This window comes from Poeciliopsis prolifica, unplaced genomic scaffold, assembly GCF_027474105.1.
Source record: "Poeciliopsis prolifica strain line A6 unplaced genomic scaffold, Auburn_PproV2 SCAFFOLD079, whole genome shotgun sequence".
NCBI classification, from domain to species: domain Eukaryota; kingdom Metazoa; phylum Chordata; class Actinopteri; order Cyprinodontiformes; family Poeciliidae; genus Poeciliopsis; species Poeciliopsis prolifica.
In genome coordinates, this window is record NW_026562454.1 from 1,316,958 (window position 1) to 1,332,877 (window position 15,920).

Below are 15,920 nucleotides of genomic sequence, written 5' to 3' on the forward strand. Positions count from 1 at the left end.
GCCGGAGAAAGGCTCAGGGTTGTTTCCATACTTCCCAGTCATTCCTGTTATGAAATGGTGAGTAGTGGAGGTGGTGAGGCAGACGCTGGAGACCCAGGTAGGTGAATGGTGAGTAATTTAATGAAAATAGTCCACAAGAACACAGTCAACAGAGTCCGCGGCCAGGCAGCACGGCTGAGCGGAAGCCAGGGCTCAACGCCGGTAGCAACTGGTCATACAGGGGCTAACGAAAACAAAGGCAGACAACGACGTACAAAGACAAGGACCCAACGAGGGACAAAGGACACAGGAGGGACTAAATACACTGAGGTAATCAAGGGAACGAGACACACCTGGGAGTAATCAAGGGGAAGACAGGACAACGAGGAGAACTCAGGACACAGAAAAACTCAAATAAACACAACAGAAAAACACGGAACATGACACCTGTTCCCAGTTAATGTGATGTAAATATTGTTCACACTCCAGGAAACGCAGCAGGAAGAGACGATTATTCTGAATCTTTGAGGCTCACTTATCCAGGCTGCAGTGAGCCAACATTCATATTTATTTAGATATTTTTGGTTTCATGTGTTTCACATCATTATAAAATTCTGAATTTGCATTTTAAAGTTGCTGCAGATGGAGAATTATTATAAAGTTATAAACTGGATCCACCTGGTTGGTTACGTACCACTAAGATATATTATAAATAAACTGAATTTCATCCCAATTTCTCCTCCATCATTGGCACAACAAGCAGCAGCGTGAAGAGCATCAGCAGCAGGAGGTCAGGGAAAGGTCAGGGAGAGGTCAGGGTTCATTGTGACCTGCTGCAGCAAAACATCTGGAGGATTCAGAGGAAGAGTTGAGCTCAGAGCAGAACCAGGACAGGTTCTGGTTCTGCTATCTGTCCTTCTGCCTATAAATACATGACCTTTGTGACCTTTGATGGATTCAGTGAAATTCTGGCTTTGACTTTTAATTATTGTTCATTTTAGCAACAAAACTGAACAAATAATCATATCACTTTTAAACATCAACATCTGGTTGAACTGGATCTACAGATTTTATAATCAGCTTCCCTGTAGTCTGAAGCAGATTATTAACCAGATGTATTAGTGACTTGTATTGTTGATGAAGTTATATATTATTTGTGACAACCACAGATGAGTTAAATTAGAGATGCCTGGTGTGTTTATGTGTATTAATTAATAAGGAGTTTCAGCACGACGGGCAGCAGCTTCATGATGGACCTGAGGTCTGCAGCAGGAGGTCAAAGGTCATCTGCTTGGATCAGAACCAGTCATTTCAACCCTTCGCCACTTCCACATGTTATATTTTCAGTAATTACAGAAATAAAAACGCAGATCTCATGATTGGTTTGATTTAAATGTTTATTTTTATTTAATTGAGATTCTGGTTTTATTAATCTTTGGTTTTGATCAGAAAACATTTATGAAATATCAGCTGAAGCTTCATGATCATTATTGGAGTCATATAACCTTCACATTATTCTATGAAACTATAAAATGATCAACATCTGGTTTTATTTGAGCCTCTAGGTCCAAACGATCAGAACCAAACTGAATGGAAACAGTTTGATTACAGATCATTTTAAAGAAACGAATGTGTGAAAAATAATTCATTCCAGATAAACATTTTTTGTGAAGTGGTGATAGAGACAAAACTGACAGTAGGACACGACCGTCCACCTCAGTTCAGTTCGGCCCACAGAACAGAAACTGGTCCAAAACTGCAGACAGAGAGAAACTGGATGTTAGAAACCCAGACAGTGTCTCCCAGTTCTCCCAGTATCCACTCCACCAGTTCCCTCTGGGACCTGCAGGTTCCTCCTGTTTCCTGGGTTCAGTCTGTCTGATAAACACAGTTACTGCGCAGACTCAGACATCAGGTGAGGTCCAATAGAACCGTCAAACAGCTGAGGACAGACCGGAACCAAGGAGTCTTTTGGCTCCTCGTCTCATTACTGCCATCTGGTGGCTGTGTTGAGTCTCTGCGCGTCTGCTTTTTTTTTTTTACATTATTTTGTAGATTTTAATTTAATCCTTCAGATGTGTTTAATCAATAGATCTGATCAAAGCTTCCTGAAGCATTTTGACACTCAGTTTAGTGTCTAATGAAGTAACTTCCACCACCTGAAAAATATCTCCTGGTATCAATTATTTTTCTCAGGACACTGAATATAAATATGAATTTATTCATATTTACTGACCTACTTCAGGTTTATGTATTTGAACTTTTGTTCATTAATTTAATCATGTCCCCTTTGTACTGTACAACAAAATAATTTGAATAATTTATGTAGGAACAAAAACTTTTACCAACAATTATTATTATTAACAAATATTATCCAATTGATATATAACTCATACCAGAAGCTCAGAGAACAGGTGTGAATATGTAGAAAAGCTTACATCTTTCTTATCTCTCTATTTGGCTGACTTAGCAGGTGAGTCATATTTTGGCACAGCAAATTATTAGCCTGTCGATATTTGCATGTCTTTTTTCAGCTCAAAATGTGTCATACAGATATGAAAGTCGCACCAGTAGCTCAAAGGATATGTGTCATTAAGTAGAAAAATGTATGTAACACATGATCATCCTGTAATATTTTCACATTACAGGTCATGTAGTTTCACATTTGGAGGCCCGATGATCTTCCTCATTTGATCTCAGTGGATTATTTGATCTTATGCATTCATTATGCTACAGCAAAGGGTAAAACAGCAACAATTATCAAAAAACCCCCTTTACTCAAATCGAACTCTAAAGTGATACACATTCATCAGCCAGTGCCAGCTGGGAGGTTCTTGGCTGGAGGTACCACTGTTGCAGTCCAGCGAACCAAGACATTCTGGAGACATTCAGGTTGAATCCGTCTGCGCTGGAGGATGGCAGCCATGATGGGCAGGAGCTGGACAGTGCTGCTGCTGCCGCTGCTGCTGCTGCAGCTGCAGCAACAGGCCGTCTGCTGCTGCCGTCTGCTGCTGCAGCAACAGGCCATCTGCTGCTGCCGTCTGCTGCTGCAGCAACAGGCCGTCTGCTGCTGCCGTCTGCTGCTGCAGCAACAAGCCGTTCTGCTGCTGCTGCAGATAACATACTGACATATCTTAACCCTCTCCAGGCAGGGGTTGCAGATTTGCAACAACTTAAACAGTCTTTTCAAGTAATTTGAGCCTGAGAGGGTTAAAATAATTCTCCAATTGTGATGTAGTTTTACTTTGTGACCACAAGAGGGGGCTGTAGCCCTGGGATTATCTTTAGCCTTTAATATTTTTAAATTATATTTCCACAAAGAAAGACTTGAAACTACAAACACAGACAGACCATTGATACCAAATATGTTATAAACATGTCTTTAAAAAGTAAAAACTTGATTTCAAAAATGGAAACAAACAGTTGGATTTATTGGGATTGTAATTATTCTTCAAGGCATGTTTTAGTTTTTGTCTTTTTAGCTGATTCTGTCTGGGTTATGAATTGGGCTTCGTTAATAAATAGCATTTATGAAACTCAAAATTTGTTTACATTTGATATTATAAAAACATAAAATGTTAAAGTAAACCTAATGTGGCCAAATTGTTGAGATTTAGAGGAATATCTTCACTTTGCTCGTTAATTTCCTCTGTCTCCCAGGTCCATTAGTCTCCGCATGTGCAGTGGGAAATACTAAAGAAGCAACCATACATCAGACTTCAGATATATCTAGAGCTTTATCCAGAGAATTCAATGCATACAGAATGTTACATCAGCATCATACCCAGATCATCAAGAAGTCCAACACATGACAAACAGAATTACCTGCAACGAGTTGAAAAGAAAAGACAAAAATGCATTTCTGGAAATTGCTGACTCGGGCACAAAGCAATTCGATCTTCTGCTGTAAAACAAAGCTTTTTATAAGACTGAGTATTTCCTTCATTTGGATATATGCATAGAAGGTGTGTTCTTCTCTCCTGCGGGGCTGTCTGAATGTTAATCCTGCTTGAAACCTTCTAGAGCACCCCAAAGCAAACATATGGAGACTCCACCGGAGTCGTCTTGCACCAGCCTCCTCCTCACATTCCAGACGAAAATTTATGACCTGCAGCTAGACGCAATGGCTCTCTTTCTCAAAGTAATTCAACAAGAAACTGATTTCTTATTTTAAACAAACTGTAACAAAAATCTAATGCTAAATAATAACTATAAGTTTGGATCTAAAACTGCAGAGTTGTTTCTATTTTAAGAAAAGCTCTTTTAAAATACCTGAAATTTTTAGGAGTAAAAATAGTTTCCTAATTTTATTGTATTTCAGTAATATAAAATGCATGCAAATAGTGTGGATAAAAACTAACTAATTCAAAACATGTTCAATGCTTAAGGAAATATCTTAATACATTTGATTATACTTTGGAGAAGAATTTATTGCTCTAATAGCAGGCAGACTCCCTGCGCCTGCAGACCACCTAAGGGAGTGCAACACTGTTTATCTAAAAACCCTCCTTACAGATTTATGTAAGTTCACCTTATCATAAAGCCTACACAAAATGTTCATGCTAGATACAATATTTCATATGTCTAAAGGTTAATGTGTCTATAATTATGTTAACTAGACTTATATTTTCAACAGTTGAAATGAACTTAAGCTTTTCAGCAAACTGAATTATCTGGAATTATTTCCCTAAAGCTATAATGTAAAAATAAGTAACAATGTCATGTTATCTCTCAGATCACATGCATAAGCTAGAGCAGGACCAACATCCTTACAATTTGCTTGATGGTATAATGTCTATGTCATTCTATGACATTATACCATCAAATATAAGTTATATTCAGAAGTGCTTCTGGGAACAATCGTCCAGCAAGTGAACTTACAATGACTAACTAAACCTGAAGTAATTAAAATTATGAGAAAACAGCATTGTGTCATGCTCTGGGTGGATCTACATAAAGCATTTCAATTCCCTCCAGACAAAGAAACAATAAAACCATAAAAAGGTCAAAGTCTAAAATGTTCATTCAATCTTAAATGTCAACAACTTTCCAACTTTGGTTGAGTTTTCTCAGAGCAGTTTGTGGTTCAACCACTACAAGAAACTGTTTTTATCTCTATTAACAGTTTGCGGCTTCAGCCGACGTGGTAGTTTAGCTGAACTCACTGTGGTGCACTGAGGGCACTAAGGGGACTGAGGGCACTAAGGGGACTATGGGGACTGAGGGCACTAAGGGGACTGAGGGCACTGAGGGGACTCAGGACACTAAGGGGACTGAGGACACTAAGAGGACTGAGGGCACTAAGGGGAGTAAGGGGACTGAGGACACTAAGGGCACTGAGGACACTAAAGGCACTAAGGGGACAGAGGGCACTAAGGGGACAGAGGGCACTGAGGGGACTCAGGACACTAAGGGGACTGAGGACACAAAGAGGACTGAGGGCACTAAGGGGACTGAGGCACTAAGGGGAGTAAGGGGACTGAGGGCACTGAGGGGACTCAGGACACTAAGGGGACTGGGGACACTAAGAGGACTGAGGGCACTAAGGGGAGTAAGGGGACTGAGGACACTAAGGGCACTGAGGACACTTAAGGCACTAAGGGGACAGAGGGCACTAAGGGGACTGAGGACACTAAGGGCACTGGGACACTAAGGGGACAGAGGGCACTAAGGGGACTGAGGACACTAAGGGGATTGAGGACACTAAGGGGACTGAGGACACTAAGGGGACTGAGGACACTAAGAGGACTGAGGGCACTAAGGGGAGTAAGGGGACTGAGGGCACAGACTCCCAAAACTAAACTTGTTTAATATGCCGTTTGTTTTTATTGTTTTTCTAGTCTCAGGGCTTCTGCAGCCTAACAAGTTTTCTTCCTGGTGTGTGGATCTGATCCACATCGGATCAGAACCACAGTAAAGCTCTACGTTCGCATGTCAATGAGCCAAACCTTTACTGATACATAGAGAACATAGAAATCTCTCAGAGAACCTGGCAGGATCCAGATCTCAGGATGTTTCTACTATTTGCTCATTTCTGACAGAACAGAAATAAGAGACATAACTGAAGGAAACAGAAGGTTCTGTCTCATCTCAACATCCTTCCTCATCAGAGCTAAAACCTGTACAGAAAATCCATTGAGTTCAGCACATCTCAATGTCAGCTTCTCAGCAGGACAGTCATTTTTAATCAGTCATCAAACACAAACTAAACTCTACTGAAGAAAACCCGGCAGTAACTGCAGCAGCTCCTCCCAGCTTCTGCTATGGGTGAAGGAAGAAGCCATAAGAAGGTGGAGTTAACGCCTGTTATTGTGAGGAACTACAGTTACTACAGTACGATTATTCAGAAGGCACTAAGTCTTTAAATCATGGAATATTTTTATACATCTTGTCCAAGATATGATGCTGAGTTCTCTGAACTGCTGTCTGATTTTATCATTGTTTATTAATACATCCATATATCACTGTTTATCAGCAAAGTAGAGGATAGATTTCCAAGAGAATTGCTGATTATTCTGGATGACTGGATCTTCACCACAGGAACACAACCAGCCACTGGTTCTGCTTATTCCTGGGATACAAACATTTCTGAATCTGATGTTGTTGAAACTGACAATGCTCTTTTTGATCATTTCTGGTTTAGGATCCTGCAGTAATGATCACATCTCTGCAGGTTTAATCCAGGTCTGTTCAACAATAAATACCAGAAATCTCTGCAGGATTAGAGTGAAGCAGTTATACAATGATACTATCAATCATATCAATACTATCAATACTAATACTGATAATATGCAAATTTTATGAAATGTTGACAGACTGACAAACTCCTCACCACAATGATTTTTTTCAAAGACAAAATTCAAAGTATATTAAACTTAGAATTTTATTTTGTAGATACATTTTTCAGGGGGATACATTTTGCAATAAAGGATATTAATTTGAGAAAGGCTCGTGATTGAATTTCTGCTACTTGCTTAGTTTCTCTGAGATACAGGAAAAAAGATAATTTGCTAAATTTCTCCTGAAATAAAATATTATTTCTGGAGTATTTGATGAGATTAAACCCAAAGGTTATTAAACAATGATCAGATAGAGTAAAGTTAGGAAAAATGTTTTATTTGTTTACACTCTGTGTCATATTGTCATGAAATGTGTTTTAAAGGAAACACCAAACTGCAGGCTGAAATCTGAGACAAATGTAATAAAACTGAAGCTATTAAAGAGCAGCAGAGCTAATCACAATCAATAATGTTGATAACATCAAGAGTTAAGAGAAAGAGCCAGTGAAGAGTGGAATAAACCACAGAGCTTAAAAACCGAGACAGGAGGAAGAGCCTGGCAGAGCAGAGGGACGCAGGAAACAAACTGACATGTGAAAGATTAACACATTATGGAAGGAGACCAGAGCTTAACGGAAAAACCTGAAATTAACATCAAAATGGAAATGAACACTAATCTAGGAACAGGTTCAAATGCACAGATAACATTAAACTATTAACTAATATGACAAGAGGTAGAAATAAAACGACCAAGATCTGAACCCAAATATTTTCAAGGGAGCAAAAAGCCACAAATCACAACAACAAATGGTTCAGAGAATGAAGACAGGAATGTGTAAGTTTTTAAATAACTTAGTCTAAGAATGCATTAAAAGTTACTTTTATCACCTAGAGAGTCCACTGTAAATTATAATGACTTTCACAGTGTTTGACATTAATCAGAATTTAAGGAATGAGCTTACGTTTCAGAGTAAAGGCCAGAACAGAAGAATTTGGTTTTAAATCATTTTCAAGAGAAAACTAAGTGCAATAGAACATAAATAGTTTTTGACTTGAGATTAGTCAGTAAATCTGATTACAATGGCTGCTACTCATTACCCAGTTATTAAGGAAAAGGAAAACTGAAAGTAATTTATGCTAACATATTTAGACACACAAAACAGGTGTTCTGAATAAGATGTTTTAAAAATATACTATACTGGGCTTCAGTTGCCAAAAATGACATCTTGTATTAACTGGCACCATGTGCTTCTCAGTGGTTTTGCATTTGTTCATTTTACATGTATGTTGTCACCGTGGTGCCACTCAGCCGGCTGAATTCAAATAAAATAAATACGTTATAAAACATGAGGTGCGTCTATCTGCCTGAATAAAGCCGTCATGCAGCTGCAGAGTGGAGGAGAAAACCTTGTGATGGACAAACCAGAACCAAGACTTTTAACTTCTGATATGTGAGATTGACTGAAGCTGAAGGGATGATTTTATCTTTGACTTTAACTTATTATCTGACCATAAAACAGAGAAAGAACTGAAAGTCCATTAAAAGTGACAACTTTGCATTATTTTATAAATATAGATACTTTAATGCAAAGTTGGCATTTTTAATGGACTTTTAGAGCAACTTTGTATTAAAAGTGTCATTATTTATGACATCAGTTATAGACATTCATAAACTCCATGTTTTGTCAGTCTAATGCACAGCCTGTCAAATAATGTCTCACCAAACAACGACTTACACAGTCTCTGTTGCATTTTGGTTAAATATATGGATTCTTTATTTAGTGAAGTTTAGAAATTTTACCTAAGAGTTATGATCATAGTTAGGTCAAATTAAAAGTACAGTCTATTAAAACTATTTATCAAAAAAATAATGCATAGATTGGAAATTTTAACACGATATGCCACAATGATGCACTACACACAGTAAAGTACACTGGATTTGGAGTTTGGTCCTCAAAAAAGAAAAAAAAGAGATAGATAAGAAACACAAAACGAACACCGATACTTCACTAAAAGGAGAACAGGAAATGATATGTTGGAGGGCAAACGATGGATCGATGTTGAGGTTATGCAACAGCATTCTGATATGGTATGTTTTTCTTCAAAAATGTTCAAATTATTGCAATGATCTGTTACCCACCAATGTTAATAAACTACAGTGGAAACAGTCCTGCCACTCAGTGACCTTAACACAGCTGGGAAACCTCAGATCGTCCACCTCTGCAGTAAACACCCAGTTCTGTTCTGGGCGGGTCTAGAAGTTCTGTTCTGGGCAGGTCTAGAAGTTCTGTTCTAGGCAGGTCCAGACTAATCTTTTCAATTCTCCCACAGAAAGTAAAACCATAAAACCACGAGAGATGTTTGCAGTTGAACTAGTATTACAGGAAACAGCTTTTGTTTTCACTAACGGTTTATGCCTGAAGCGTAACTTCTTAACAGTTTAAGACCAAAGATCTACAAAATGATCTGATTATGTAGATCAGGTCATTTCAGGTCACTTAGTTTATTTAGGAACAAGTTTTCTTAAGGATTGTGCTTCCTCAAGGCCTTGGGGAAGGAAGCCATGATGTAATCTTGCCAGGTTGAGATTTGGAAGTTCTTAAACAAGAACGTTTTTTTTTATAAATGTTTTTTCTCCTTCTACTATAAAACCTGAACAGGTCAACATAGAGTTGGTTTCAAATTCACTCTACCTACATGATGACTCCTTCAGCTTCAGATATTAGTATTTTTATATTCGTCCTACCAGCTAACTCAGGTTGCTGATGTAAGCAGATTTCTTAAACTGAACTGTGTTTTACTTTGCTTGTTCAGATCATTGTGTTCTCAGTTAAAGCCACAAGAACCCAACTAAACGAACTAACTGGAATCAAACAGACATATTTAATATATTGTCTAATTGTTGGAGAACATCAGCGGTCATTTTCTACATTTTTCAGTAGCTCCTCAATTGTATTTAGGTCTGGACTTTGACTAGTCCAGAGCTAAATTCCAAGCTGCTTTAGTCCCAACCATCCAATAATATATCTATCTGTACATTCAGTGTGGTTCTCAAGCTGGCATCCCAACTTTGTAGATAAAAATCGTACATTTGGTGGACAGACAATCACTTATTTGCTTCTATCACAGCGACATCCTGTTTGGAATGAACCAGCTGCCTCAGCAACCCTCAGCGATCCTCAGCGACCCTCAGCGATCCTCAGGAATCCTCAGCGACCCTCAGCGATCCTCAGCGACCCTCAGCGATCCTCAGGAATCCTCAGCGACCCTTAGGAATCCACAGCAACCCTCAGCGATCCTCAGCGACCCTCAGCGATCCTCAGGAATCCACAGCGACCCTCAGCGATCCTCAGCGACCCTCAGCGACCCTCAGCGATCCTCAGCGACCCTCCGCGATCCTCAGCGACCCTCAGCGATTCTCAGGAATCCTCAGCGACCCTCAGCGATCCTCAGCAACCCTCAGCGACCCTCAGCGATTCTCAGTGACCCTCAGCGATCCTCAGGTATCCTCAGCGACCCTCAGTCATTCTCAGCAATCCTCAGCGACCCTCAGCGATTCTCAGCGACCCTCAGTGATCCTCAGTGATCCTCAGCCATCCTCAGCGATCTCTAATTATTTAATCATCTCCATCAACGCCATTCTTTGCTGATTTCTCTGAGAGTATCTGTTTTCCTTCCCATTAAACTGTCTCTGATCATGTTCCTCGACCTGTTCACCTGTCAGAGACTTTATTATTTCTAAACCTCATCAAACTAATTCCAAGTGTCTGTCTTCATGTTGACCCAACCCAAGTCAAATATAACATACACAAAATAAAAATAATGACACTTCAAGGTGAGATCAGATTAACACATCAGTGTGCCGCTGTGCTTCGTTACACGATGATTCCTGCAAGTGAATATTTCGACTCCCATCAGCATCAATCAAGACTTTGTTCTTATTTTTTGCTTCATTTTCAAAACCTACCAACAATAAAACAATGTTGCATTATCTGATCAGAAATTATTCTTCTATTTTAAATGTTTACGCCACGCCAGCCTCCATCCATCCATCTTTCATTCCTCAGCTGCTGCCTCTCCAGAGGTCAAAGGTGAGAGGTGGAGTGTAATGAAGAGGCCTTCATTACTGAGTCATTTATTCAATGTATTGTATAGCACTGTAAAAAACATTTGCACTTTGTCACTATGGACTTTATTTAGCACTGCACTTTAAAAGTAGATCTGTAAATGAATAACATTTTGCACACAGAAAGTTTTAATTGTATTTATTGAGTATTTTAGGGATTAGTGTGTAGCCTTTGTTCTTTGACTGTGAAGAGAGGATAATTGTTACTCAGAGCAATGAGCTATTGGTGGATAAATTTACTTAGGGTCACTAAGTAAATGATGTGCATAATTTATTAGGTGTGGAGTGTTAATATAGAGTGACTCTTTTCTGTGTCCTCAGGATATTTGGACAAATATTGTCCTAAGGGGCTGGACAATGTTATAGGCCTGGGAGAGACCATTGAGAAGAATGGGAGAGGGTGTACTGTTTTATGGTGTTTTGGTAAGGATCAAACATAAAAAATATTTATAAAAAGGAAGTTGATGTGTTTGTAGTAAAATGTATTTTATTTAATTAAGTGGAACAGGGTAAAATGGGATTCCCTTATGAATTTACCGACTGTTTGATCTGTCACAGCTGGGATTATTTAAGATTGTAATTTTCACATGTGATACTTATTGAGATACAGACACTGAGATTGTGTGATACTGAGATTGTGACTTGTGTTTCTGATGGTGGGAGGAGTAAACCTGCTGTTCCACCTAACGCTGCCTCATCTCGTCCATCTGCACTGAAAAATCCAGCCGAAAAAGGCCAACCTGTTACACGGGGTCACCTGGGCAGGTCGCCAGTCCATCGCAGGGTAACACATGCCAGCCGTTCGTTCTGTTGCCAAGTCAAGTCTGTGATTCAACCAGTGCAACAGATAAAATGTCTTTAGGAACATTTCATGCCTGTTCTGCAGTTTGGGTGAATTCAGCTCGATCTGTTGAAGCATCTGCTGGACTCAAGACTCACAAGACACTTTCTCTTAGTTTTCATTTGTAAGTTTTAATGTATTGTTAAGCAGTTTTCAGTTGAACTTTAACATTGTGCTTTAATTGAACCATTGTTCTGTCTGCCATGTTCCTCAGCATGATGCTGCATGTTGTTCACCACTGTCTCGTTTTCTGCAGTGTAATTTGACTCTTGATCTGCTAATACAGATGAATCAGGCTGAGTCTGACTGTAGAAGAACCGGTTAAAGACACGTCCATCCAGAAGCAGCTTTCCTGACAGAACTGTCACTTTCATCCTCTAACAGACATTTACTCTGACTTTGAGTATTCTTCTGTCTTTATACTGTAATGGCATCCAGTTCTGCTGATTAACCAGTGAATGCACCTTTCAGACAGATGGTTTCATACAACAATTACTTGAGACGCACTCACTGATGTGAAGGTGTTTTATGTTCGATTCATGTTTTATTTGATCATTTCTTTGTTCATTTTCTTATATCTTTATTGAGCTCATTTGTTATTGTTGTGATTTTGGACTTTGGTTATTTTTAAATGTTTTTGTTCAGGTTAATTTCAGGCTGTTTCCTTTATTTACTAGTTTCTCCTCTTTCCCTCAACCTTCTTCTCAACGCAGCTGTTTTCCATCTCCTCTCTGATTTGCTGTTCAGGTTCCTTTGCCACTTCTCCCCCAGTGCTTCATCTCTTTCTGCACTGAGTTCTTTGTTTGCATTTAGAGATGGGAAGTATGAATATTTTCCTGTGGTTTGACTCCCAAAGAAGGTTCTGTTATCTCCCAAGCTGCTCTTAACCTATTATTATCTGTAGCCTCATTTCTTAGTTAACTTGGTAAATATGAATGTTGTACATTTAATAAATCTTTTTTCATTTAGTATTTTTATTAGAAGCCTTATAAATGTCTGATTTTATGTATGTGTTCTGTTATGAACAAAGGCATTCTTAATTTTGTGCAATATTTTAATCAAATATTACATTTTTATTTAGCACTAAATCAAATTAAAAACCACTGCAAAGAATCAACCCAACAGAACCACAATAAAAATCATGGATTATAGTAACTTTACTACAGCCAGTCATATTTCTGGGTTTTTGCAGTGAACTCTCCTGCTCACCTGAATCTACGAACAGATTCTGCACCTGACCGTCGCGTCTCTGTCTTGCAGTGCAGATGATCGAATCCTCAGGGGATTGGCCACATCCAGTGGACATGACGGTCACTGCATTGAGGTCAGCTCCTAAAGAGGGTGAATATGTATTAAATCACTTATAAATCTTAAGTTTTTTATATTATATGTTAAGCATTTCCATTTGATTTTATAGAAATTTCTTTTCAGCGTGACCTGAAAGGTTTTTTGTTACTTGTTACACAGGTTGAACCACCAGACTGTGAGCATAAAGTTATAAGGATGTAACAAAGATTCATGGTAGATTAAAAAATCAGTTTTTCATCAGAATTTAAAAATAATTTCCTTTTTGTTGTTTGTCTCAGCTATTTGAAACTATTCTGGTTCTTATGAGGTTCTATATTTCACACCATATGAAATATTCCTCTACAAATGCTTTGCCCTTGATTTTTTGATAATTTATTGTAGCTTAGTATAACTATGCTAGTAGTAATACGCTGTCTGATTAATTCACACAATCATTTTCCAAATATTCAAGATTTTGACAAATAAAAATGTGTAAACAAAAGATTAAAGTCTGTTTGTTAAAAAAAGACCCAAAGACATAAAGTAATTTTTTATTTTATTTATAACTTTATTTATTTCAAACAAGCATTGATCAAGTGCAAGGGGACAAAAACTAAAATGAAGCAATGCAAATTAAAAACAAAAAAAGAAATTAAACTAAGGTGTATTGAACAACTGGCTTTAAAAACATCCACAAATTTCCCTCACTTACTTTTTTATTTTCCAATATATTTATGTTCTGTAAAATTCATGATGAAAATTAAGACAACTACAGACTTATGTGAAAATCTTTTAAAGACTCAATACATTACATAATTCTCAGATTAAGCATAAAAACATGGTTCAGAAAGGAAATATACATCTATTTAGAAAATATAAGATTTCAATAGTTCACAGACATCAACAATTAACAATTAGTAAAAACTAATCGGAGGATCTATTATTGCAGATCACAACATTTTTATATATTTTTATTTTTTGAGAAAGGCATCACCAAAGTTTTCTTAAGCCCAGTGAGTCAGAATGATAATTTCCTTGTTGTGGTTCTTCTTTGTCTGAAAGATGAAAACAGACGATCAGAGAGTAAATCATGAGGATATTTCCAGTTTATTTCAGCATAAACTTTCTGACTGACAGGCTCTTACCCTCTCAGGACTTTCTCTATCTCACTGCTTGTTCCACCAGCATAAAGATTAAAACATATTTAATGGTCCTTTACTTAAATATATATTTAAAATTGCTGCTGTCTATTCAAGGTGAAATTCCTTCTTGATCAATGACATTTATGAATCTCCAACCAACACAATGATTTCTATGAAAGAAATGTAATCCATTCAGTCTGTACCAACCTTTTTTCTCATCAAGTTGATTTTCTGATTTAATTTTTTCTAGTATCATCTCCCTAAGGGTTTATTTTGTGGATCTTTTGCATTTCTGTTCTCACAAGTTAACATTTAGATTTTTTTTTCTTTACCTTTATTCTACTGTTATTTTAAACACTTTATGTATTTCAGTTACTGGCTGTGTTAGGGTTAGGATTATTCACTCACCTGTCATTTCAGACCTAACAGGTCTAATATGGGAGGTGGATCTATCCCACTTTCTGGGTGAGTTCGGGATATACATCTATTCCACCTAGAGCACTGTGCTCAGTGTCCAAATATTGGATATGATCGACTCCACCCAGTGCAGGGTTGTTAGTATTTGGAGGTGAGTCGACTCCACCCAGTGCAGGGTTGTTAGTATTTGGAGGTGAGTCGACTCCACCCAGCGCAGGGTTGTTAGTATTTGGAGGTGAGTCGACTCCACCCAGCGCAGGGTTGTTAGTATTTGGAGGTGAGTCGACTCCACCCAGCGCAGGGTTGTTAATATTTGGAGGCGAGTCGACTCCACCCACAGCAGCACACTCAGGATCTGAAGACAGGTCGACTCCACCCACAGCAGGGTTGTTAGTTTCCTCTGGAGCAGAAAAAATTTCTTAAATTAATATGAAGTCAATCAAATTTTAAACACAAATATTTTTCTTTTGTTGCTCACAAGACGTCAGAAATGATCAGATATGGGTTTCATATTTCAATCAGCCTTATGAGATCTAATTTTAATGTTATTTAATGACGATAATGAGATAGGGTTAGCTGCTCATAAATGACTCAAATAAATACAATTCTGAAAACAAATGGTTTCGACATTCAGAGAATTAGAGAAGAACTGGACAATTTGAAAAATACTCACGTCGATACATATTCTGATCACTTCCTCTTCCTTTACAAAAAAACTGTTAATTTGAAAACAAAAGTTACATATTAAGAAGAAACTAAGACAATATATTTATTATTGTTCTTCTGGTAGAATGTCTGTGAATAAATAGCTGAACTTACTAATCCCATGTTGCTTACAGATCCATATGTTGCTGCTTCGTTGCAGAGAGAACTGGAAGCATCTGAGTCCCACCTTAAATACAATCCTCCTCCTTTCATTGACCACGTCACGTACAACAATCCTCATGACGTTTCCACAACTGTTATCTCACTTCCAGGCTCAATAACTTAGTCATTGAATAGACTTCCAATATTTAACTTGAATCATTTAAAATAAAAACGTGTACTTTTCTAAATCCTCATCTTCACCTTCGAAGGTGAGCTACGTTCCAACAGTTCTGATAGTTAAAAATAACTACATGCAACTACCCCCAACTGTACTTCCTTGCACACACCCTCCCAGATAAAACAGATTCCCGCCCACGATACAAGATCAGTATAGCAAAACTTCCGCATACGTGTTTTTTTCTTCTCATGTTAGCAGACAAATGGTTCAAAGTTCTGGAGGAGTGAATCCTGAAAGCTGCAAATTGCTGTGTTTCTAGCCTCTGGCTGCCTATGTTGTTGTTGTTTTTATTATTAATATTTAT

At 38.1% G+C, this 15,920-nt stretch overlaps 1 long non-coding RNA gene across 1 annotated transcript; it reads right to left on the bottom strand.

The window, feature by feature from the left end:
* Nucleotides 1-13,620: 13,620 nt before the first annotated feature.
* On the bottom strand, nt 13,621-15,679 carry LOC129352683 (uncharacterized). The gene is made up of 4 exons (XR_008604912.1): nt 15,391-15,679; nt 15,245-15,287; nt 14,563-14,971; nt 13,621-14,067 (listed from the first exon to the last, which is right to left on the bottom strand). It is a non-coding gene; the product is annotated as an uncharacterized LOC129352683 (long non-coding RNA).
* Nucleotides 15,680-15,920: the final 241 nt, after the last annotated feature.